Source organism: Manis javanica, chromosome 5, assembly GCF_040802235.1.
Source record: "Manis javanica isolate MJ-LG chromosome 5, MJ_LKY, whole genome shotgun sequence".
Classification (NCBI taxonomy): Eukaryota; Metazoa; Chordata; class Mammalia; order Pholidota; family Manidae; genus Manis; species Manis javanica.
The window spans coordinates 63364416-63392285 of NC_133160.1; the positions used below are offsets into that span (position 1 = coordinate 63364416).

General features: G+C 37.8%; 1 long non-coding RNA gene across 2 annotated transcripts in view; it reads right to left on the minus strand.

The window, feature by feature from the left end:
- Window positions 1-455: 455 nt before the first annotated feature.
- Window positions 456-27870, minus strand: part of LOC140849781 (uncharacterized) — a 117973-nt gene continuing 90558 nt past the window's right edge. For both annotated transcript variants that reach the window (XR_012131971.1, XR_012131970.1), the window contains one exon: window positions 456-712. This is a non-coding gene — a long non-coding RNA (uncharacterized lncRNA). The remainder of the gene's footprint in view (window positions 713-27870) is intronic.

Consider the following 27870-nt stretch of genomic DNA (forward strand, 5'->3'; position numbering starts at 1 on the left):
GAAACATGGCATGTTGAGGAGGGCAGATGAGTCAGAAATGAGGAATCTGGGTCCTGAATGAGCCCAGGGGTGCCACACCCGCCCAGGACTGCCTGCATTTCCACTTCTCTCTGGTTAAACTCATTATTATATTTGGGTATTTATGTAACTTGCATTGGATCCTAATACCAGCTGACACATGGCCACTTACACAAAAAGTCACAAATGGATTAGCAAACTATTGCAGAAAACATTTACACATCTAAAAGCAATAGTTTAAAAGTGATATTTTATGATGAAACTGAATATACCTCCCCTTTCTTGGTTGCCCTTTCCTTGAGCTGTAAGTGCGAGAGAAAAGGTGAAATATACAGCTCTCTCATGGAGGAAGATGTGAGAGTTTGAAATCATTTAATGTATGAAAAGTTGTTGCTAGGTGACTGTTGTCTGAAAGCTTGCTGAGGTGTGTTGGCACCTAGAGAAAAATCCAAGTAGGAGTAATGTTTCATTAAGTTTGCCCTTTATTAAAGACTGTGCATTATTTTTACATGGAGAACACAGGGTAAAAAAACAAGAAAAATATTATTTTTCACATAAGATAAAACAACTTTTCTTTGCACACAGCCACGTTCTCCAGAGGGAGGAGCAGCCACCGGCAGAGGACTGCACTGGGCAGCGTCCTCACTGTTTCCTCATTCCAGGCCTCAGCGCTGTCAGGAGGTTCCTGGAGCAGCTGCAACAAAACTCAGTTTTAGCTTGTAACACCTGCCAGGGCCTGAGTCACTTGGGAAGAGGGCAGTCAGGTGCTGATGGTCCTTTTGACAAGGGGAGGCCCAGGCTGATTCTGGTGACAATCTTGTGTCACACGTACTGACTGTGCTGATGTGGGAGCTGAGGAGAAGACAGACACAGAAGTTCATTATGACAGCAGAGAGAGAAAGACAGGTCAGACCCAGGATAGGTCAAGAGCACAGTAAGCTGCTGCCTGCAGATCAACCACCACGTTCTTTGCTGAATTTCTGATAATGGTAGAGAAATCATTCCTCCCCACTCACTTGCCCCTTGCTAGACCTTCCTGACTGTTCTAATCAGCTCTGCATTTAAACCTCTCTTCCAAAATGCAGCTGAAATCTTCAACTGAATGCAAAGGAAGATATTTGTCATTATTAAAGGTTTCAAGAATGAGACTCGAGTTGTGAAAAGAAGTAGTGGAGAAAGTCAAATGCCTAGGCTTAGTGAAGCTGAAGATTCTAATGGGAATATTAAAACTAGAAAGAGAGGCTCTGACCTGTGAATACAACTTGTACTCACCCTCTCCTTTGCTCCTTCAATTAATTTCTATTACCCAGTTGCTGAATTTGACCATGGACAATCAGGTGACACCAAATGCCCCAACAGAAGCATTTCTAATGATAGAACATCGTAGTTTGGATCAACCCTTCTTTCAGCTTATAATCTACCTGAAGCCTCACGCTTTACTCTTACCCATATAGGTGTAAAGGAATATAGTCCTATGTTTATCCCTGTTGGGTTGAAAATGTTTGCAGAACCAGAGCAAGGAGACATTGGCCATTGGGTGAATGCAGGTCTTTTCCTGGGTTTATAATGTTCAGGCTGTGATGTGGGAGGAGAACAAAGTACAGGCACCCAGTGGTATTTCCAGCAAAGCTACTGTGTCTCCCACCAGGCAGCAGTATTTGCAGGCTTGTAATTATTATTATTTGCTTTTTTAAAAGATCGGTTCAAAAATCCTGAATAATAATTTACCTCACAAGAATTTGCTCATTATGTAGTTACTCCATCCCTTCTGCTCTTTCAAAACCTTATTTTTGTAGCTAAGCATGAAATAATCTCCCAGTTTCTGGAGCAGGTCTTTTTCTATTCATGTGACTGCAAACAGAAACTCCTTATTCAAGAAGGAAAAGGTTATTAAACCGAGTGAGGCTCTTTCTATATTAAAATAAAAATACAGAAAAGAGCTGTGACTGCAATCTTAACTGTGAGGCATGATGTAAAAGGTGTGAGCAGTGCACAGCGCGCAGCTGTCCCGCCCAAAATGGTACATTGGGAGCAGTCAACTTAAAAGTCAGTTTGCTAATAATCTCACTTACAATGTGTTCCATTATTTTTTAATATCTGCTCAGTGTTTTTGAGTGTCCAGCCTTGTTTTCCAAATGAAGTTCAAGTATTAAAACCTTGAGCTCTTACTCTCTGACATGCTCATTTGGGAACTATCCTGATACTTAAGCAATGATTTGAAAGCATGTCTGAGGTCAGAACTACCTCCACTTTTACACAACCTTCTTTTACTAACTCTAGAGCTACCATTTACTTAGCACTGTTTTGGGGTGAGAGCTGATGCTGACTAAATTGTAAAAGAGAGTCCTATAACTTTTGTCATTCTATCACCTCCCTATCTTCTGCCATCCTACAATCTGACAATTTTTATGAAACATTTTCAACCACATTGCAATTTGGAAATTTTAGTGATTCTCTCCATCAGCCCTCTCCTGATGCACAAATTGTCCCAAAAACATCCCAGTTGCCTTCGTGACTGCAAGACACATTGAAATTACCAGCCAGCACTCTGAGCACAACACAGGCATTGCTAGGAAATAAAGCAGAAAAGCCATATTAAGCCATCTTATTGGGTGTTACCAAGAAACAAAATGAACTAATTATTATTTTCTTTCTTTTCCCAAGGATTTGCAATTCCTCGATGAAACCTAAAAAATACTGAAAGGTTTCAAGGCAATCCTTTAGAAAGTGACCTTTTGCTTTCCCCATTTCATTTGCCCTAAGTGTTAATTGACTTTGAAAAAGCAGTATATTATCTTTTTAGAAAAAGGAAAAGAATAGACCTGATTTGTGAACACCAACATCCTACAGCATCAAAGTGTTGTTCAAATCATTGGCCAGCAGAACTGAGAACGATCCAGGAGAGTGAGAGAGGACAGATTTTTTTTAAAAAAAGACAAAACCGTCTCAAAATGAAAGAGTGCCACTGCCATCTACAGGGAGAAGTGATAGTAACCAGCTATAAACTCAACATACAAAGAAAAGATTTTAATTATCATCCTGCATTGCCAGTAATTATCCTATTCATTTGGTACACAGAGGTCCTCTTTACCCACTCTTTGTTCTAACAAAAGCCTGGAGTCGGTGGGGACAAATTGATGGGGGAACTCATGAATAGCAGTTCTCTCCTAGCAAGATGCTTCCCTGAGTTACTGACAGATACACATGATGTGAGTACCCATACAATTTATGAAATTGCTCTGACACTCAAAGGATCACATGCAGGTTTTCCTTAGACCTATGGACCCAGAATCTGTGTACCTTTTTCTTTCCATATTTTTATAACATTTCTCCCTTATAGCATAATTCATCTTACAGAATAAAAAACATTCTCTTTTCATAAAAATATTTTGCCATTCACCTAAATGAAGTCATGAAGATATTCCAACATATTAAATTAAAGTAGCCAAGAACTATGAAAGCAAGAGTAACCATAGCAATAAAAATGAAGCCAAATCTGGAGACATTATTAGGTTTACAGAGTCTATGGGAGTAATAGGCAAAGAAAATAAAGGTATTGATATTTCTGTTAATGTTCAGAGCAGCTATAGTGAGAAGACAGGAATTATTATGGTATGTTATTAATAGCTTTGGACATACAATTGTTTAATTTAGAATGTAGGTTTAATTTAGAAATAGTAATCCACATGGAACAAAACTGCATCCCTTAAAGCATTCTCCCTCTTGGAAGAAAAAGCACCCTTTTTCTATTCTTGGTATTCTTAGGGAAAAGAGTTTCTATGAATTGTAATAGCAATCCTTACATTTAATATCATCATTTAGTGGTTAATTAAAATGCAATTTGTGATGTTGAGCCAAAAAGCAATATTTCTTCCCATGGTGCCCTTGAAATTTCTATTTAAAGACTCCAATTTTACTTCACTTTTACCAACACTATTTCAGCAAAGACCATTTTACCTGTCATGTGAGTCTTACCAGTGTTGTAATTTAAACTATGATCTCTCCATTCATCAGACTAAAGAGAAGGAATAGTAATTACCAAAAAACAATTAGTCATTTAGAATGATTTCTTATTTGAGACATGAGTCTATAACAATTAAGTGGCTTTACAATACAGGAAAGCAATACTTCCATTTCCTTCTTTTAAAAATGTTAAGACTGTACTAAATGACATTTCTGATCTCTTTTCACTCTAGGAGTCTAAGACCTTAATTATATTCTGCACGGCCATGTGGTTAAAAATGTTACATAAATATAGGTAAATAAATGAATGGAGCTGAGCCAAAATTTTATCCAAGATGTTCTTCTTATCAGAAAATTAGTTTTAACTCATTACTATGGCAATATGGGGAAATCACTCTTAGTAAAAAGTTATAATGATATGGATATAATAAATCATAACAAATTTTTTTATACTGAATTAACATATTCTTATTTTTGGTCTGCAGTTTTATGATGATGAATTTAGGTACAGATTTTCTTTTATTTACCCTTCTTAGGTGGATTCACTAGGCTTCCATGATTTGAATGTTAGTATCTCTTATCAATTCTGGGAAATGTTTCTTCTTGAAATATATTATCTCCCCCATTCTCTGTGTTCTTTCCTTCTGGAAGTTTGACTAGACATATGCTACATCTTTTCACTCTGTATTACAGCTCTTAGCCTCTTTCAAGTTTCCCATCTCTGTCTCTTGGTATCCCATTCTGCATAATTTCTTCAACTACGTCTTCCAATTCATTAATTTTCTCGTATGCTGTTTCCAAACTTCTGTTAAATCTGTTCCTTGAGTTTTTAGTGTAAAAAAAGTGCATTTTTCATTTCTAGGAAATCTAATTTTTTCATCTCTGCTTAGTCATTTTTATTAACCTACTCCTTATTTCTATGAACATTAAATATGCTTATTTTCTGTTCTTTCTCTAATACTATCAGTATCTGATGACTTTTTGAACTCCACACTACCATCTGCTATGTCTAATAGCTCTCACTTTCTTGCTTTTGTTTCATTGTGTGTTTTGGGATTTGGGCTTTGAGCTCATACTCCTTGGGATATTCATGGGATTTATTTGAGAATTGAGTTAAAGATTAATTTTTCCCGAGAGGTTCTGAATTTTCTTCTTCCACAATCCTAAAACACATCTGATCTCACACCACTTCAAACCTACCTGAGGACTGTCCTGTGGCAAGAAATTCTAAAGACATCTTTTTTCCTTCAAATAAATAACAAACTATGAGAAAAGAGATTCCCTTACCGTGATAAGAGTGGCAAGGCAAGGAGTATTATTTCTAGTTTTTATTTCATCTTTACCCTGAGGTAACAGGGCTTTAGGGCCCATTTTAACATGGAATCTCTTTTTTAATCCCCATATATAGAAGGTCCTAAGCATTTTCTTCCATTTTTCCATGCCTTGTGGGGACATAAAAACTAAAGATCAGGACACCTGTATTTCACAAAGACTCTCAGAGTGAAAGCTAGCTTCATTCCTCCAGTTATCTGAGTTCTCACTTTTGCTTAGATTTTGCCTCTGAGAATTTAATTTCTTGCCTAAATATCAATGATATAATAACGTGAGAGGTCTTCAGTTGTTTGCAGCTATAAAGTATGTCAGAGAATCTAAACTGCCTTGTGGCTAAAAATGGAGGTCTGTTTATATTGAATCTAAACATAAATCTAAACATGTATTGTGTTCCCTATGACTTGAGATACTGAAAACTCAGCTTTTGCTACATACTGCTTAATGATTTGACTGATCTTTCAAACATAAATTGAAATATGCCATTTTCCCCTTCAGACCTTTCAATATCAGTCCCTATATTAGGATAAGATTCAGTCTCTCCCACACACTTTACAGTAGGTATAGATCTTATCTACCTTTAGCTTCCCTTTTCTTTACCATTATCACCGTCATTCAGTCCCACTGAGTCACACCCAGTATCTCTGCTCCATGTACTCTCATAAACCTTTATACATGCTCTTTGTCAAAACATTGTTTCTCCTAGTTTTCCTTCAAGTTTTAACTTATCTGTCACTTCCTAGAGGAAGCCTTTCCTGAATCCCAGATTCATGTTGAATCATGCCTTTCTTTGTTTCTCCCATAGAGCCTTATACCTAATTCCCTATCACAGCTTTTGTCACACTGTTATATAACTGCCTGTTTATATTTCTGAATTCCCCGCTGTAATGCAAGCTTTATAAAAGCAGATACATTTGTCATGTTAAATTATATACTTGGCACTCACCACAATCCCTTCAACATAATGAATATTTTTATATAAAATGAAGTATCTTTTAGCTTTTCCTTAATTGTAAACAAAGATAGCATTATGCCTGAATATTTCTATGGGATTGTCATAAATTATTGAGTCGTACAAAAGATAGGGGGATCTGTATTCACTTTAAGGACACTCTTACTTCAGAACCTTATTTTTATCCTGAAAAAGCAATCTTCCAAATTATTAAATACAGGTATGAAATTCAGTTACTTGCTGTTACCAAAAGGACCTCAAATCATAAAAGCTTTTGGAACTATATTCCTATTGTCTACAAAGAATGATCTAATTTCTTCAGTATAATTCCTGTGTATTGAAAGGAAATATGACAGAAAACTCATCAGAAGGTCTTCCAAACTGAAATCTTAGAAGACTGTGGTAATTTGACATTCATTAAAACAATAGTTAAAATGATAAAGTTAGACAGACCCTAATACAGCCGTGTCTAACCAAAGGGAGGAAGTAGAGTGTGGTGCGCCTACAAGTCACATAAATATTACCTTTCTTCCTTCATCACTCCCCTCCAATCCCTCAGTCACTTGCTTTGTTTTTGTGTTTCTAATTCATTGCCTTCAAGATTTACATGATGCCCTTTATTTTATCAGAACCTAAGAATTTGACTTAGCCAATACTATACAAATGCCAAAAACTATCTAAATGATTTCAGGCTGAAATTGCAGCAACCAGTGTGATTTTTTTAAATACAGAGGTAATTAGTCATACAACTCTGATTTTGATGGAATCAGCACAAATCAGAGCAACTTATAGATATGTTATACTTTTGCACAATGGACATTGTTCTTTATGGCAAATGAAGTGTTCCAGGTTGTATATACCATTAACCACACTCAATATATCACAAGGAAATCAACTGAATTTAAAAATCATGAAGTCTAGAGCACAGAATATTGAAAATCCATACTATATCAGGGTCATGAGGGCAGGGGAGTTCCTAGAAACTCTTGGGATTTTTATTCTTTAACACTTTAGAAAGATGTACAGTAGAAAAAGGTAATATAAGTAACCTCTTTATGTTTTTGTTCATAAATCATGACCTGTGAGTGAATTAATTGGGCTCTTGGGTCAGTTTTAGAATTGTTGTTATAAAATTTCTGCACCTAAATTAGGGGGTCAGGTTTTTCCAGGATCTTAGACCTTGTAATATTTTATGACGAATTTCTATGAAATCCCCTTTCTAAGTAAAGACTGCAGTTCTTTCTCACTTTCCAATGGTAAGCATTAAATCCCTCTCTTTATAGATGATGCTCTCAGTGCATTATTATTGCATTGATGTTGTACTGTCACCTAACACGATCTTAATGGGGATTTCAGCATAAAGATAAAATCAAACAAATAAATGTTTAGTAAGAGTATACATAAATGTCCCTGGGATCACCAGTGGCTAAGGGCGAAACAGGGACTAGTACCTATCTGATCTGTCTCCCATTCCCAAATTTTGTCCAAAAGCTGTCCACCTTTGCGTTGAAGTACAATAGAGTTGTTTTATCCTTGAAAAGTAACATGCTATTGTATAACCACCACTTTCTCAAAGGTACTTATATACGGTTTAAAAGGGTACTTATGTCTGGTTTAAAAAGGATCTCCGATTCCAGACACAAGAGTCTCTTTAAAACAAAGCCTGCTCTCCTCTGAGCAGTGTGGACGGTGAGAAGACACACTGTGAACCAGAGGTGCTGAAGTGGATAATGACCTGGATTGGACACTGAAGCCCAAGGTGCTTGTTAGCAGCAGCAGGGCCACATGGAGGGAAGGGACTGTGGCATGTCATAAGGATCTGCATTAGTATTGATTTTAGTTACTTTGCTGACCTAAAAGAAGGAAAATACAGCAAGGTGATGAAATGTGATGAAGATATTAAGTGGAGAAATTTAGCCAAATATGGAGTAGGAAAACAATAAAACTAACAGTGACTTGTGCAGTCTAGAATTAAGGGCTGAAAAGTGCCTTGTGCTATTCAATTTTGGGAAAGTTTACATGAAGTTAATCTAAAGTTAAGTAAATCAGAAAAATACATTGACCTTTGATGGATCACAGTTACCAAATTGTTTCCCAGAAGAAATCAGTGTGGAGCTGTCTTTTATCTTTCCAAATATTTAGAAATAGAATTCTTAGAACATTGGATCTAAATCCATGCAAAGGACCAAATAACAAAAAATCATTGGTAGAAGCAGGGGATACTAGGTCTCCACTCCTGAGAAAAGTAAAAGACACCAGAAGCATCTGAGTGCTGAGTCAGGCAGGCAAGATGAACTCTTCAGAGAAACAAAAATTACTACCATGGGTATGATTCATATACAACACCATCGAAAGTATTTCCACTGACAGAAAGTATAATGGAGGAAAAGAGCTCAACTTTTCTCAAATCTACAGTTATAAACAAAGGTGGAAAGTTAAAACAGATCTCAAATGAGAAAGTAAATAAAAACCTTGAATGCCTTATTTCCATCAAAAGGGATTCAGACAATTAAAGAATAGTCACAGGTATCTAAAGAAATATGAAATAAACAGAGGGCAGGAGGGAAAGGATGGATGAATTGTGTCACACAGCCTCTGTTACTGATTTCTTGACTGACTGTGACTGACAGGCGATCAGTCTGTACATGTTCCTAGAACCACTCTTGTTTGAAGAGCTGTTTCATCCGAACTGTCCCATCACCAGAATTGTCTTAGAGTAATTCTTGAGGTACTTGGGTATTGAAATTCACATCTATTCTTTAGCTATTAGTAAGAAAGTTAAAATTTCTCTTTAAAAAAAATTGCATTTAAATTTTTGTTCAAAATATTTTGTTCTGTTTGATGGATAATGGCCCTTCAAGAAAAGAATGATTGAAGCAGTTTTAATAGAAGCTATTATCTAAGCTTCCTTTAAAGTATGTGTAGGGGACCAGCTAAGGGGAACCAAGAGTGAAGTGAACAATATACTGCCTAAAAAATAGCCCACTTCAGAGGAAGAAGAGGTGGTAGGGGACATAGTTTCATTCCCTCATTTGAGTGTCAGGAAAGACACTTAATTCTAGTTACAGGAAAAACAAACGTAGGCCTTCAACCCTTTCAAGAGTCCTGTACCATTATTTAGATATTTCTCACCTTCCTGCTTTCAGAACCTCACAGAATAAACTAATAATAATAATAACAGCAAGAAATATTGTTTGAACTCTCACCATGTGGCATGTGGGAGAGTGAGTAAAGCTAGAAAAGGGGCCTGGAAGGTGGACATTTCGTGACTATGGTTCAAATCCTGTTAACTGTTTCTTCTTTGGTGGTTGAAAGAAGGAAAAATTGTAGAAAAGCTGAAACAGCATTGAGACAGTCTGACACCACAAACTTGCTGAGTTGGAAAGGAAAACATAATCGACCACTATACATACGTACTGTTAAAATACATGGATAAGGTAAAAACTGGATAATGGAAAAAATACCAAATTATACAAAGATGGTTTATTTTACTATTTTTAAAATGCCTTTGTTTTGCTTCAAGTTTGTATCTATGGTATGAGCAACATTTATTGATTATCTATCATATGCAATATACAACAGTTCAATATACAGAGACTGAGTATCATATGCAAGAACAAATCATTTAATTTTGATTTCACACTAACTTTATGGATTAAGTGTTATTAGTCTTATTTCAACAGGAAGAAAATTCAGTCCTTAGGGTTCAAGTAAGTTGTCTATAGCAAAAAATTGCAACTGTCAGAGCCAGGATTCAAAACCAGGTTTGTTGGATCCACGCTAGTTTCCTTTCTTCCATTTATAATAATTCTAATTTAATATACAAATAAAAAAAAATTTCAAGTTTACAATATTACTACAGATCTTGCAAATAGAGAAACCCATTGCAATTCTGGATATTCCATGAAATTGGAGCATAATTTCTAGAGGAATTTTGACTCCATGTATATTTTGTAAAAGAAACGTATGTTGTGATATGGCTAAACCCAAATAACTACAGCCCTTGCTTCCCAGAATTTTCTTCATTATACTCAAGTTCTGTCTTCTATTCATTGATTGCTTCAGATATGTTTCAAACACCATTTCTTTTGACCCACTTGAAATCCCAACCTTTATGTCGAAAAAGAAAACTTTCCATTGCAAACCCTAAATCATAAAGTTAGCATGGGGTGTACCTTTACCCTTTGTTAATTTTGTATGGAGCAATATTTAGGCTTCCACTATCTCTTCTGATTTCCACTTTCCTTTTTCTTTCTTTCTTTTTTTTTCATTTTGTTTTGTAAATGCTGCAACTACCTTTACCAAAAGAGGTAGGAATGAAAAGTGTGGGAGGAAGGAAGGGAGGACCAACACTTTGGTGCCCAGATCTGACCCACAGCTCTCTGGCTTCCTGTCATGTTTACTTCCTCTCACTTCTACTCTCCTGTCTTCGTTGTTTCCCAGCCGTTTTACTCTACACCATATGGGGAAAAAGAAGAGTTGAGTGAGAGAAGAAATAAAAAAAATTGAGAAGTTAGCTACAAAGTAGTTAGTAAACTGGTTAACAAGTTGAAGGAAAGGAAAGAAAGAAAGGCTATAGTGCAAAAGGGAGAATGAAGGTAAGAAGGAAGGGAGGGAAGAGGGGAGGGAGGGAAGGAGTGTGGGAGGGAGGGGGAGGGAGCAGGGAGGGGGTGGGAGGCGGACCAGGGAGGGGAGAAGATAATTCCAAGGAAGTAAAGGATTTTTTACCTTAACAGTAACAGAACCCTTTAAAGTTTTATGACTACCCCCCTGAAAATGCATATAAATACAAAAATTTGCAAATGATTTCAAGAGTTCACAGACCACTCTCCAAGGCCATTCATAGATGGAACCCCTGCATTAGGAATTATTGTAAAACTATGTCTCTGAATGAAAAATATAACTGAAGGATGATTTTCAAATACATTTTGGCTGTCACCTTCAGCATACAGCAGTTCAATATACAGACTGAAATGTATAATACACAGGGGAAAAAACAGACAGAAAGTACAAAAGGGCAGATTATATAACAGGCCACCAAAAATGCCTAAGGGACACTCTGGGAGTCTGACCCTGCATTGCACCCCATTGGCATATCTTGGTTTCTCATGATACCATTGAGCTCAAACTTAAAGAGCTCCCTCCAGCCTATTTTCCCTCCACTATAGGTGGCTGGAATCATCGCAGTGCTGTAAAGAATGTAATCTGCTCACCAACTGGGAACAAAGGTGAGTTAGTTTTGCTCTTTCTTCTCTTGTGAATAATATCTCCCTGGCTGCTCACTGTAATACCAGCACTGCTCGGCTCTACCACCTCATCCTGTCAGCACCTCACCAGTTCACTGCGGGTTGGACCAGCCAGGTGGAGTTCATCCAATGCATCACATCCACCTAGCAACACAACATCTGGGACAATACCATTTCTCAGGGAACCCATTGAGAATTGGCACCCCTGAATTTTTTTCATGCAAAGCTATGGCCCAATACCTTCCCCTCATGCAACACTGCAGCAGGTTAACGCAAGACCTAATCTTGAAGTGAACAAGTGTGAATAATACAGGCAATGAGCTGTTTGGTGAGTTTAATAAAGTAATCAAAGAAACAGAATGATGACAGCTTCTCAAAAGTGTTTATCCATCCTATAGTAAGCAGCTCTCTCTTGAGGAACACCTGCAGTGGCTTCCCATTGCCTACTAAATAAAAGACGGACTCCTCCGCAGGGCTCTCCATGTCCTGCATGTGTGTTCCCATGCCTGTCCTGTTGTGCAGTCTGGTCCCGTTTCTGTTTCCTCCCTCCCTGGGGGTCCACTCTTAGCCTGAACCTCAAACAACCTGCCTTTAGGCAAACTCTGCACTTTTCCCTTCTGCTTTCTTTTATTTTGGGTGTTTCATTCTTATTCATTTTTCTCATTTTCTCATATCAAAATCCCACCCATCCTTTGGAGCCCAAATTCATGCCCTCTACCAAGAAATCCTCCTTTAAGCTTCCCATCTGCATACTAAAAGAAGGCTCCTACAGTTCTTTGAGCAGGGTAGAACACAATCTATGGATTCAGAGAAATGTGAGTTTGAATCTAGGCTGTCTGCCTTTAGAGAAGTTATCTAACCTCTCCGATCCTCAATTTCCTCATCTGTGAACTTGGGATAAATAACGTCTTATAGGTATTGTGGATATTGTCTACATAAGAGCATACTCAATAAATGTTTCTTTAACTTATTTTTAGTATTTATTAGTATTTATCACATGTCTCATTCTGTGGTTGGTTGGATACATGTCTGCTCCCCTCTATTAGATAATAGTGCTCAAATATCAACTTATTGTAGATGCCTTTCATAACCTTTATATGTAACTGCACCATCCATTTTTATCCTCTTTTTCTGCTTTTTTGCTTCAGAGTTAATTATCACTATGTAGAATATTTGTTTACTCCTTTCTTGGCATCTATTTCCCTCTGTATGTAAGCTTCATAAGATCAGGGACATTCTTTATGTTGCTTAATGTTATATCACTGGCACCTAGAATCGTGTCTGGCTGGCTGGGATCAATGCCTTTGCCATTTCTCTAGATAATTTTCCTTCACTGATAACTTAAACATCACTTCCTAGTTTACAGCTTTTCCTACCTGACTTTTCTTAGGTCAGTTAATATAGTCCTGGTGGCTGTCCTTATTGATCTCCTAACAAGTATTGCATGAATTGCCTTCCAATGTCCAGTTTATTTCTATTAGCTTTCTTTGTCCAACTCAATAACTTACATAGTCATTCACTCATTCATTTGTTCATCCCTTCAGCGTGCATTTACTGACAAGGCACAGAATTAGCAGATAGGACCTCTCTGCTGGGAATTAGCAGGTAGGACCTGATACATTTAAAGGATGTCATCAAGCGCAACACATACCTCCTGTGAACATGTGATCATCCTATATTTTTAAAAATCAACATAAATAAAACCACATCCCATAGCATAATGGCCAGCAAAAATCAGTTTGTAATACTAACCACCTGTACACCTGTAGCTTTGTAGATGGAAAATAAGAATCATTCTTAGTTTCCCTGAGAGCAGTTTTAAAAAAAATTGGTGAATATATTTATTGATTTCCAATTAATTTTCTAAGATTGGTTTATTTACATTTATGTGTTTATAAGCAATACTAGCAGATAAAAATAAGTTATGTATTATATCATAATTTTAAATGGCACTACCACAGATATAATTGCTGGTTCTTTTAAATTTAAATTTAAAACTTCAGCATAACTAAGCAGAGTTAAAAGAAAATGATACATTTTGGTGCAGGTTTTTCTATTAGATTACCCCATTTCCCTCCCCTCAAAAGAAACAGATGTCACCATGACCAGGTTTTCTACAGAATTTACAGGTCTGGTGGTACAAATGAAGGTTGAGACTATGATCTAAAAATATAAAAAGATGAAAATGCCCTCTCAAGATGAGGTAGCAAATTGAAAATAACATGGAGCAGGAGGGCACAAGAGAACCCGTGCTCTCATTATTAGATTTTGTAAGTCAGAAAGCTAAAAGCCTCCCTCAACACAGTCCATCATCACTCAGTGTGTACACCTGTAAAATGGAGACGAAAGGTGCTCTCCCTCCCTGTATGAGAGGGGGTGGGATGAGTGAAGCTGGGCAGGGAATGCATTTCAAGATGCACAGATGAAGTATAATAGTAATTAAGTGTAAAGACTGCTTTCAGAAATGCTCTTTCAAATATTGTTGATACTTGGGCAGATTTCGCTAGATGCTTTCAGCTTTGTCCACATGTGTAGGATTTTTGAAAGCCTCTGTGGCAAAAACAAACAGTACTCTGTTTGATCTGGGAAACAGAGTAAGAATTCAAGCCTTTTCTGATGGTCCAAAATGCTGTTTCAGATGCTGCATGGTATACAAACTGGAAAAGCAAGAGTCTTTGCTGACTAGCATCACACGTTAGAGGAAAGGAGAAAGTGCTTAATCCAAATATAGCCATCCTAAAACCTTATTTTGATTTCTTAGATCTTATTGCTCTACTTGGAAAATCATTTACCTCGTCTCTCTGGGCAGTGAGTAGAGACCTAGGCTGGAGTTGGGAGCCCTAGATTAGTATCCAGATGCAGCCATTTACATAAGGGCAAGTCTCAGGTACTTCAAACCTATGCACCCCAATTTTTAAAATACACATATGTGGTTTCTATATCATGGGTTGTTTAAAAGAATGACTATTTAAAGGGTTGTTAAAAAATGATTCCAAAGATGCTGTCCACTGCAAGCATTCAATATAAGAAGCTGTTAGAAGAAGTTTTCCCTGTCTATTGCCTTCTAATGTCAAAGACTACAGAGAAATCATTCAGTTACCATTCATGGAAAACTGAGCAATATGTGGCTTCATAATGGAAAGAAGTCTGCAGAAAACACAAAAACCCTGGTTTCACAAAATGAATAATGTAGGCAGCTTCCCCAAAAGAAATCCACTGTATGATTTTTAGCATTCATTATAGGCATGGATTGTGAGCAAATGTGATGGATAAACCTGGAATTCTGTAATCAGAGGAAAGGCATAAAATAATCATCTTGTCCATTCCATTATATGGAAAAGGAAGATACACTAACAGATGCCAGCCCTGCACTGAGCAAACAAATGACACTGTTAGGGAGTACAGCAAGGACAGCAGGTCACACAGTCATACTTCTTCAAACAGATAGAAACACTGCCTGCAGAAGCAGCAGCCATCTCAGATTTGAGGAAGAATGATAAATATAACTAGAAGAACAGATGAAGTTGGAATGCTGAGATGCTACTGGATGCCCCTGATATTGTCTGTGTGTTCATAACATACTAATCAAATCATCTAGAAAGACTGCCTTCTAAGCCATAAATATTTTTTCTAGCTGCAGAAACACAATGCAGCTGTGTGTTTATGTGATAAGCCCTCCATATAGAAAGCAATACCATAAGCTCACAGAGATAGGATGTGGGGGCTGATGGGGAAACAGAAGAAAGTGGTCTTGCCCTTGCTACACCATTGGTCAGCAAGGGCCCAATGTGATACAATAATCTGTACATGCACAACACCTTTCTTACAGGGAAGAAAAAGCAATTCCCAGGCATTACTTCATTGCGCTTCATCAGGCCCCAGGGAATAAGTAGCAACTATTATCCAATTTTGCAGGCAGTGAAAGTGAGGTCATGACTGGCTGAACATCTGGGTAAGGTTATCAAGCAAGTCTATGCTATTGCTGAGATTAGAACCAGCTCTCCTACCTCCCTTTGCAATACATATTAATTAAACACACTTTAAAATTCATTAAAATAGCAAGGAAATGTAGTCATAGAACAATGCCAAGTGCTATTAAGAAAAGGAAAACAGGAATGGAAAGCTTCATATTGAATATTATTCTTAGTTATATAAACGCATGTTTATAAAATTGAACTTGCAGGCAGTCAATGTTGGCAGCAATAACATCTGGATCACAGGATCAATGGTGTTTTGAAATGGTTTTTTCCTTCATGCCACTCTATTTTTCAAGTTCTAAATTATGAGCAATCACATTTTTTATTAGAAAAGTAATTCAAAGTGTAAAATTCACTAACAGTCCTTTATGGATCATAAAAATGTAAAAGTATCAGTCAATAACATTTGTAACTTTCAATACTAGATATGATGTGTGTTAACAAAGAAAAAAAATGTTTCTACACTATTCTCTTTTGCTTCCGAGCACATGCTCTATAATCTCTCCTGCTCTAACCCATCTACTTGCCAACAGATTTGTTTTTCTGAACTACAGCTCTAATCAATGACATGTTATTCCCTACTAAATGAAATCCAAACTACTCTGCTCTCCATTCAGCCTAGAGTATGAACATAAGTGAATTTTTCAGCTGGCTGTTTGACTAGATCCTTAACTACTCTATATATGTTGCATTCTTCAAAAATATTTCATTCAAAGGACAGTCTTTTCAACAAGTGGTATTGTGAAAACCATAAACATGTAAAAGAATGATATTGGAAACTTACATTACACAATATACAAAAATTAAATAAAATGGATCAAAGGATCTAAGCGTTAAGAGCTAAAACTATAAAACTCTCAGAAGAAAACAGAGAAAGAACTTCACAGTGATGTGTTTGCCAATCATTTTTTGGATATAATGTCAAAAGTATAAGGCAACAAAAGAAAAATAGGTAAATTGTATTACATCAAAATTGAAAACATTTATGCATTAAAAGACACTAACGGAGGTGGAGCCAAGATGGCGGCATGAGTAGAGCAGCAGAAATCTCCACCCAAAAACATATATATTTTTGAAAATACAACAAATACAACTATTCTGAAAAGTGAGACCAGAAGATACAGGACAACAGCTAGACTACATCTACACCTGTGAGAACTGAGTGCCTTGCTAAGGGGGTAAGATACAAGCCACGGCCCGGTGGGACCCAAGCACCCCTCATCCCAACTCCCAGTGGGAGGAGAGGAGTCGGAGCAGGGAGGGAGAGGGAGCCCAGGACTGCTGAACACCCAGCCCCAGCCATCTGCACCGGAGCACAGACACACAGTGTGTAGAGTGCTGGATACTAGGGAAACAGGACAGTAAAACCTGTGAGTGAGTCCCTGCAGCCAGTGCCCCTGAGACAAAGAAAAGCAAGTACCCTTTCAAAGTCATAAAGGGACAGGGACCCCACAGCTGGACGGAGGGGTCCCAGCACAATCAGATCAGCAGCTGGGAACCCAGAGAGCTGCAGGCACGCTAACTCCCTGGGCAGCAGCACTGCTCCAAGGCCCCTCATGGAGATAAACAGCCTCCTGCCCATTCCCACTGTGGGGTGACCTCGCCATAGAGGAGCCCACAGCAACTGCGCTGTGGAGCTTCCTTCACAGAGGCTGGGCAAGAATCAGAGACCCCATCTACGTACATCTGTGCAGCACAAGCCACTAGAGGTCGCCATTCTCCCAGGAGACGAAGGCCACAAACTAGCAAGAAGGGACGTTCTCCCAGCTGACATGTGCCAACTACCCACGACTATCTCTATCGCCATGAAAAGGCAGAAGAATTTGATATAGACCAGATTAACCCAAACAGTCTCCCCTGAAAAGGAATCTGGGGAGACAGACCTAACCAATCTCCCTGAAAAATAATTTAAAACTAAGGTCATAACCATGCTGATGGACTTGCACAGAAATATTTAAGAGCTAAGGAGGGAGAATACAGAAATAAAACAATCTCTGGAAGGACTTCAAAGCAGAATGGATGAGATGCAAGAGGCCATTGATAGACTAGAAACCAGAGAACAGGAATGCATAGAAGCTGATGCAGAGAGAGATAAAAGGATCTCCAGGATTGAAACAACATTAAGAGAACTGTGTGACCAATCCAAAAGGAACAATATCCACATTATAGGGGTACTAGAAGAAGAAGAGAGAGAAAAGGGGATAGAAAATGTACTTGAAGAAATAATTGCTGAAAACTTCCCAAACTGGGGGAGAAAACAGTCACTCACACCACAGAAATACACAGAAACCCCAACAGAAGGGGCCCAAAGAGGACAACACCAAGACATATAATAATTAAAAGGGCAAAGCTCAATGACAAGGACAGAATTTTAAAAGCAGCTAGAGAGAATAAAAAGGTCACCTACAAAGGAAAACCCATCAGGCTATCATCAGACTTCTCAACGGAAACCTTACAGGCCAGAAGAGAATGGCATGATATATTTAATGCAATGAAATAGAAGGGCCTTAAACAAAGAACACTATATCTAGCATGATTATCATTTAAATATGAAGGAGGGATTAAAAAATTCCCAGACAAGCAAAAGTTGAGGGAATTTGCCTCCCACATACAACCTCTACAGGGTAGGTTAGAGGGACTGCTCAGGATGGGAGCACTCCTAAGGCTAAATAGATGTCGCCAGAGAAAATAAAATCACAGCATGGAAAGAAGACCACCAAATACCAACTAAAGGCAAAAAATAAAATCAATTACCCAAAAGCAGTCAAAGAAAACACAAAAGAGCACAGAATAAAACACCAAACATATAAAGAGTGGAGGAGGAGGAATAAGAAGGTAGAGAAATAAAGAAGCATCAGACAGTGATTGTAATAGCTCAATAAGCGAGTTAAGTTAGACAGGAAGATATTAAAGAAGATAAACTTGAACCTTTGGTAACCATGAATCTAAAGATTGCAATGGCAATAAGTACATATCTTTCAATAGTCACCCTACATGTAAATGGACTGAATGCACCAATCAAAAGACACAGAGTAATAGAATGGATAAAACAGCAAGACCCATCCATATGCTGCCTACAAGAGACTCACCTCAAACCCAAAGATATGCACAGACTAAAAGTCAAGGGATGGAAAAAGATATTTCATGCAAACAACAAGGAGAAAAAAGAAGGTGTTACAGTACAGTACTAGTATCAGACAAAATAGACTTCAAAACAAAGAAAGTAACAAGAGATAAAGAAGGACATTATGTAATGATAAGGGGGTCAGTCCAACAAGAGGATATAACCATTATAAATATATATGCACCCAACACAGGAGCACCAGCATATGTGAAACAAATACTAACAGAATTAAAGGAGGAAATAGAATGCAATGCATTCATTTTGGGAGACTTTACCACACCACTCACTGCAAAGGATAGATCAACCAGAGAGAAAATAAGTAAGGACACAGAGGCACTGAAAAACACACTAGAACAGATGGACCTAATAGACATCTATAGAACTCTACATCCAAAAGCAACAGGATACACATTCTTCTCAAGGGCACATGGAACATTCTCCAGAATAGACCACATACTGGGCCACAAAAAGAGCCTCAGTAAATTCCAAAAGATTGAAATCCTTCCAACCAACTTTTCAGACCACAAAGGTACAAAGGTATAAAACTAGAAATAAAATGTACAAAGAAAGCAAAAAGGCTCACAAACACATGGAGTCTCAACAACATGCTCCTAAATAATCAATGGATCAATGATCAAATTAAAATAGAGATCAAGCAATATATGGAAATGAATGACAACAACAATACAAAGTCCCAACTTCTGTGGGATGCAGCAAAAGCAGTCTTAAGAGGAAAGTATGTAGCAATCCAGGCATATTCAAAGAAGTAAGAACAATCCCAAATGAATAGTCTAATGTCACAATTATCAAAATTGGTAAAAGAAGAACAAATGAGGCCTAAAGTCAGCAGAAGGAGGGACATAATAAAGATCAGAGAAGAATAAATAAAATTGAGAACAATAAAACAATAGAAAAAAATCAATGAAACCAAGAGCTGGTTCTTCAAGAAAATAAAGAAAATACATAAGCCCCTAGTCAGACTTATTAAGAGAAAAAGAGAATCAACACACATCAACAGAATCAGAAACAAGAAAGGAAAAATCACGATGGACCCCACAGAAATACAAAGAATTATTAGAGACTACTATGAAAAACTATATCCTAACAAGCTGGAAAACCTAAAAGAAATGGGCAACTTCCTAGAAAAATACAACCTTCCAAGACTGACCAAGGAAGAAACAGAAAATCTAAACAAACCAATTACCAGCAAAGAAATTGAATTGGTAATCAAAAAACTACCCAAGAACAAAAACCTGTACCAGATGGATTTACCTAGGAATTTTGTCAGACACACAGAGAAGATATAATACCCATTCTTCTTAAAGTTTTCCAAAAAATAGAAGAGGAGGGAATACTCCCAAACTCATTCTATGAAGCCATCATCACCCTAGTACCAAAAGTAGGTAAAGATCCCAACAAAAAAGAAAATTACAGACCAAAATCCCTGATGAATATAGATGTAAAAATACTCAACAAAATGTTAGCAAACCGAATTCAAAAATATATCAAAAGGATCATACACCATGACCAAGTGGGATTCATACCAGGGATGCAAGGGTGGTACAACATTCGAAAATCCATCAACATCATCCACCACATAAATAAAAAGAAGGACAAAAACCACATGATCATCTCCATAGATGCTGAAAAAGCATTCAACAAAATTCAACATTCATTCATGATAAAAACTCTCAACAAAATGTGTATAGAGGGCAAGTACCTCAACATAATAAAGGCCATATAAGATAAACCCACAGCCAACATCATACTGAATAGCAAAAAGGTGAAAGCTTTTCCTCTGTGATCGGGTACAAGACAGGGATGCCCACTCTCCCCACTGTTATTTAACATAGTACTGGAGGTCCTAGCAACAGCAATAAGACAAAACAAAGAAATACAAGGAATCCAGATCAGTAAAGAGGAAGTTAAACTGTCACTATTTGCAGATGACATAATATTGTACATAAAAAACCCTAAAGACTCCAATCCAAAACTACTAGAACTAATATCGGAATACAGCAAAGTTGCAGGATACAAAATTAACACACAGAAATCTGTGGCTTTCCTATACACTAACAATGAACTAATAGAAAGAGAAATCAGGAAAGCAATTCCATTCACAATAGCATCGAAAAGAATGAAATAGCTAGGAATAAACCTAACCAAGGAAGTGAAAGACCTATATCCTGAAAACTATAAGACATTCTTAAGATAAATTAAAGAGGACACTAACAAATGGAAAATCTTCCCATGCTCCTGGCTAGGAAGAATTAATATTGTCAAATTTGCCATCCTTCCCAAAGCAATATACAGATTCGATGCAATCCCTATCAAATTACCAACAGCATTCTTCAACAAACTGGAACAAATAGTTCAAAAATTCATATGGAACCACAAAAGACCCCAAATAGCCAAAGCAATCCTGAGAAGGAGAAATAAAGTGGGGGGGGGATCTCGCTCCCCAACTTCAAGCTCTTCTACAAAGCTACAGTAATCAAGACAATTTGGTACTGGCACAAGAACAGAGCCACAGACAAGTGGAACAGAATAGAGACTCCAAACATTAACCCGAACATACATGGTCAATTAATATACGATAAAGGAGCCATGGACATACAATGGGGAAATAACAGTCTCTTCAACAGAGGATGCTGGCAAAACTGGACAGCTACATGTAAGAGAATGAAACTGGATCACTGTCTAACCCCATACACAAAAGTAAATTCAAAATGGATCAAAGACCTGAATGTAAGTCATGAAACCATAAAACTCCTAAGAAAAAACAGGCAAAAATCTCTTGGACATAAACATGAGCGACTTCTTCATGAATATATCTCCCTGGGTAAGGGAAACAAAAGCGAAAATGAACAGGTGGGACTATATCAAGCTGAAAAGCTTCTGTACAGCAAAGGACACCATCAATAGAACAAAAAGATATCCTACAGTATGGGAGAATATATTCATAAATGACAGATCTGATAAAGGGTTGACATCCAAAATATATAGAGCTCATGCACCTCAACAAACAAAAAGCAAATAATCCAATTAAAAATGGGCAGAGGAGCTGAATAGACAGTTCTCCAAAGAAGAAATTTAGATGGCCAACAGATATATGAAAAGATGCTCCACATCGCTAGTTATCAGAGAAATGCAAATTAAACCCAAAATGAGATATCACCTCACACCAGTAAGGATTGCTATCATCCAAAAGACAAACAAAAACAAATGTTGGCGAGGTTGTGGAGAAAGGGGAACCCTCCTACACTGCTGGTGGGAATGTAAATTAGTTCAACCATTGTGGAAAGCAGTATGGAGATTCCTCAAAATGCTCAAAATAGAAATACCTTTTCACCCAGGAATTCCACTTCTAAGAATTTACCCTAAGAATGCAGCAGCCCAGTTTGAAAAAGACAGATGCACCCCTATGTTTATCACAGCACTATTTACAATAGCCAAGAGATAGAAGCAACCTAAGTGTCCATTAGTAGATGAATGGATAAAGAAGATGTGGTACATATACACAGTGGAATAGTATTTAGCCATAAGAAGAAAACAAATCCTACCATTTGCAACAACGTGGATGGAGCTAGAGGGTATTATGCTCAGTGAAATAAGCCATGCAGAGAGAGACAAGTACCAAATGATTTCACTCATATGTGAAGTATAAGAACAAAGAAAAACTGAAGGGACAAAACAGCAGCACAATCACAGAACCCAAGAATGGACTAACAGTTACCAAAGGGAAAGGGACTGGGGAGGATGGGTGGGAAGAGAGGGATAAGGGTGGGGAAGAAGAAAGGGGGCATTACAATTAGCATGTGTAATTTTAGTGGGGGGCATTGGGAGGGCTGTACAACACAGAGAAGATGAGTAGGGATTCTGCAGCATCTTACTACACTGATGGACAGTGACTGTAATGGGGTTTGTGGGGGGAACCTAGGAAACATAATGTTCTTCATGTAATTGTGGATTAATGATACCAAAATTAATTAAATAAATAAATAAATAAAAATGACACTAACAACAGCATGAAAAATGACCTTTGGAATGGAAGAAACATTTGCAGGTTATATATCTCATACCCCAAATATATAAAGAGCATCTTCAACTCAACAGAAAAATAAAGTGGTCAAAAAATAGACAAATGGCTTGAATAGAAGTATCTCCAAAGAAAATACACAAAAAGCAGTTAATCACAGTAAAAGATGCTCAACATCACTAATCATTAGGGAGATGCAAATAAAAACTACAATTAACTAAATACCACTTCACAACTACTTTTGGTTGTAGTTAAAAAGAAAAAAGAAAATAGCAGGTATTGAGGAGGGTGTGGCAAGATGGAACCCTTGCGCACTGCTGGTTGAAATGTGAAATGGGGGAGCCACTAAGGAAAACAATATGGCCCCTCAAAAAATTAAGTAAAATTACCATATGACCTATCGATTCTGCTTCTGAGTATATACTCAAAAAAACTGAACTCTGTACACACATGTTCACAGCACCATTATTCACAATAGGCAAAAGGAGAAGCAACCCAAGTGTCCATCAACAGATAAATGGACAAAGTGTGGTGTATACATGCGATGGAGTATTAATCAGCCTTAAAAAGTTAGGAAATTCTGACACATGCTACATCATAGATGAAACCTGAAGACATCATGGTAAGTGAAATCAGCCAGTTGCAAGAGGGAAAATACTATATGATTCTGCTTATTTGAGGTATGTAGAAGAGTTGAGTTAAGAGACAGAAAGTAGAAGGGTGGTTGCCAGTGTGGAGGGAAGAGGGAATGAAGGATGTTGGTTGGCAAACTTGGGAACTTTCCTAATGAAATCTGAAACTGGCTCCTGTACACAGAGAGCCAGGAAAGACCAAAGAAAGCAGCAGACCCCTCCAGATGGGTAGGAATCAGGTTTAATAAGCAAGGGAACTTACATAAAAGACTTGTCTGGGGTCGACACAAGACAAGTAGGTCTCCACACCTGCCCACCAGAATCTTAAAAGTTTATATAGTGGTCTTAACTGGGTTCAGTCATGTATACCGTCCAGTTGGTCTCAACAACATATTATTCTATCAAGACTGTGTCCTTGAAAATGGCTCCCACTGTGGGAACAGTGGGTAGAATATATATTCCAAGGAAAAGGTAGGGGGTGAGGAGGAGCCTCCTGTAGCCCAGATCCTCCTCAAGAGTCAACCAGTGGTCATGTCCTCTCAATGACCTCCTCCAGGAAAAAAATTATTATTTGGTAAGTATAGAATTTCAAAACTGTAAAGATGAAAAAGATTTCCAAAAAAAGATAGAGATAGATTGGCTTAAAGATGGTGGGGGAAGAAGTGAGGCAGAAACCTCCTAAAACCACATACAATATGAAAATATAGCAAATACTACTAATCCTGAAAGCAACAGGAAAGAAGGCTGTGTCAGACTGCCTATACATGGGGAAAAGAACAGACCTCATAGAAAAGGGTAAAGTGCCAGAGCCAAAATCCAGTGGGACCCAAGCCCTTCCCCCACTCCAGCTCACCAGTAGAAGTAAGAGAAACAGAGCAGGGAGGGGGTGGAGGCCTAGGACTGCTGAACATCCAGCCCTGGAGAACTGGTTGGGGAGCACAAACCTACATTACATGGTGCTCTGGAGATTAATGTGGTTGGAAAGCTAATAACAGGCAAAATACTTGGAAAAACTGAGATTCCAGCCACTTGTAGAGAACAGATACCCACAACAGGCCACTCTGGGCCAAAAGAAAGGTGGGCACTCTGAGAGACTTCCCAACAGTGATAAGGCTGCTAACGGGGCAAGGATTGCACAGAGCTTTCTGCTCAGAAGAAAGGACAGGTGAACAAAATTCTCCCTGCACACTTAGCCCAGTAGGTTATGAACATTCAGGAGCTTCAAATGCTCCATCCTCCTGGCTTGCAACACAGATCCAAACCCCCACCATGATATGCATCCTGCTGCTCCTTCCTGCCGACTGGCACCAAATTGCAAAACAGCTGCCACTGTCATTGCATCAAGCCAGTCAGAGAGCAGCCTACCTATGGCAGCTACAAGTGCATAGCATGAAGGCTCCTCCCTCTGTGCTCAGCCACAGGCCCTGGAAATGAAGGAAGGCACTGCAGCCAGGTAGCAAGAAAGAGCTCTTTCCTCCCTGGCAGGCAACAGCACCACTTGCCTGTTACCCCTGCCATCGCTCCAGGAGCTGAGAAGCTCTGCAGAGTAGAGCTTCTGGGCACTACAAGTCACTGCCCACATGAAATTATCTTTACAAATATGAAATATCAAAGGAAGCTGGTACAAACCAAAATCCCACAAACACCGGAAAGAGGGCCAAGTGAAACTAAAATAACCAATCTTCCTGAAAATGATTTCAAAATAAAAATCATAAACATGCTCAGGGAGCTACAGGAAAATATTCAAGATGTTAGGGAGGAATTCAAGGAGGAGATAGAAACTCTGAGAAATAGACTATCTGAAATGAAACACACAATGGGGGAATTCAAAAGCAAATTAGATGAAGTAGAGGAGATGGTAAATAAAATAGAAATTAAAGAAGAGGAATACAAAGAAGCTGAGGCACAGAGAGAAAAAAGGATCTCTAGGAATGAAAGAATAATGAGAGAACTGTGTAACCAATCCAAACAGAACAATATTCACATTATAGGGGTACCAGAAGAAGAACAGAGAGAAAAATGGATACAAAGTGTCTTTGAGGAGGTAATTGCTGAAAACTTCCCCAATCTGGGGAAGGAGATAGTCTATCAGGCCAAGGAAGTACACAGATCTCCAAACATAAGGGACTCAAGGAGGATACCACCAAGACATATAATAACTAAAATGGCAAAGATCAAGGATAATGACAGAGTATTAAAAGCAGCCATAGAGAGAAAAAAGATCACATACAAAGAAAAACCCATCAGGCTGTCATCAGACTTCTCAACAGAAACCTTACAGGCCAGAAGGGAGCGGCATGATATATTTAATGCAATGAAACAGAAGAATAATCTATCTGGCAAGATTATCATTTAAATTTAAAACAGGGATTAAAGTTTTTCAATGTAAGCAAAAGTTGAGAGAATTTACCTCCCACAAACCTTTTCTACAGTGTATTTTGGAAGAACTGCTATAGATGGAAGTATTCCTAGGGCTAAAGAGTTGTCACCAAAGAAAATAAAATCACAATAAAGGAAGTAACCAAAATGCAAAATTAAATCAACTACCCCCAAAGTCAGTCAAGGGATAGACAAAGAGTACAGAATATGATACCTAATATATAAAGAATGGAGGAGAAAAAGAAAAAGGAACGTTTAGATTGTGTTTGTAATAGCATGCAAAGTGAGTTGTTAGACTGTTAGACAGTTAAGAAGCTACCCTTGAACCTTTGGTAACCACAAATCTAAAGCCTAAAATGGCAATAAGTGCATATCTATTGATAATCACCCTAAATGTAAATGGTCTGAATGCACCAATCAAAAGATATAGAGTCACTGAATGGATAAAAAAACAAGACCCATCTATATGCTGCCTACAAGAGACTCACTTCAAACCCAAAGACATACACAAATTAAAAGTGAACAGATGGAAAAAGATATTTCCTGAAAGTAATAGGGATAAAAAAGCAGGAGTTGCAGTATTTGTATCAGACAAAATAGACTTCAAAACAAAGTAACAAGGGACAAAGAAACACATCACATAATGATAAAGGGGTTAGTCCAACAAGAGGATATAACCATTCTAAATATCTATGCACCCAACATAGGAGGACCTACATCTGTGAAACAAACACTAACAGAATTAAAAGGGGAAATAGAATGCATTCATTTTAGGAGACAACACACCACCCACTCCAAAGGACAGATCAACCAGACAGAAAATAAGTAAGGAGACACAGGCACTGAAAAGCACATTAGGACAGTTGGACCTAACAGAATGTACCAAACACAACACCAAAAATCAGGAGGACACACATTCTTCTCAAGTGCACATGGAATATTTTCCAGAATAGACCACATACTGGGCCACAAAAAGAGCCTCAGTAAATTAAAGAAGATTGAAAGTCTACCAACCAACTTCTCAGACCACAAAGGTATGAAACTAGAAATAAATTATGCAAAGAAATCAAAAAAGCCCCCAAACACATGGAGGCTTAACAACATGCTCCTAAATAATCAATGGATCAATGACCAAATAAAATCATAGATCAAGCAATATATGGAGACAAATGAAAACAATAACTCAATACCACAAAAATCTGTGGCACACAGCAAGGGCAGTGATAAGAGGGAAGTATACTACAATACAGGCTTACCTTGGGAAAGAAAAACAATCCCATATGAACAGTCTAAACTCACAATTAATGAAATTAGAAAAAGAAGAACAAATGAGGCCCAAAGTCAGTAGAAGGAGGGACATAATGATGATTAACACAGAAATAAATAAAATTGAGAAGAATAAAACAAGAGAAAGGATTACTGAAACCAGGAGCTAGTTCTTTGAGAAAATAAACAAAATAGATAAAACCCTAGCCAGACTTATCAAGAAAGAAAGTCTACCCACATAAACAGAATCAGAAATGAGAAAGGAAAAATCACTACAGACACCACAGAAATACAAAGAATTGTTAGAGAATTCTATGAAAAATTATATTCTAACAAATTAGATAGCCTAGAAGAAATGGACAACTTTCTAGAAAAATAAAACCTTCCAAGACTGACCAGGAAGAAACAAAATCTGAACAGACCAATTACCAGCAAAGAAATTGAATTGGTAATCAAAAAACTACCTAAGAACAAAAGGCATGGACAAGATAGCTTTCCCACTGAATTTTATCACACATTTAGTGAAGACCTAATACCCATTCTCCTCAAAGTTTTCCAAACAGTAGAAGAGGAGGGAATACTTCCAACCTCATTCTATGAGGCCAGCAGCACTCTAATACCAAAACCAGGCAAAGACACCACAAAAAAAGAAAATTACAGACCAATAACCCTGATGAACATAGATGCAAAAATACTCAACAAAATATTAGCAAACCAAAGTCAAAAATACATCAAAAAGATCATCCATCATGACCAAATAGTACTTATTCCAGGGATGCAAGGATGGTACAATATTAGAAAATCCATCAACATCACACAACACATCAACAAAAAGGAAAAACCCACATGATTATCTCCATAAATGCTGAAGAAGCATGTGACAAAACACAACATCCATTTATGATAAAAATTATCAACAAAATGGGTATAGAAGGCAAATACATA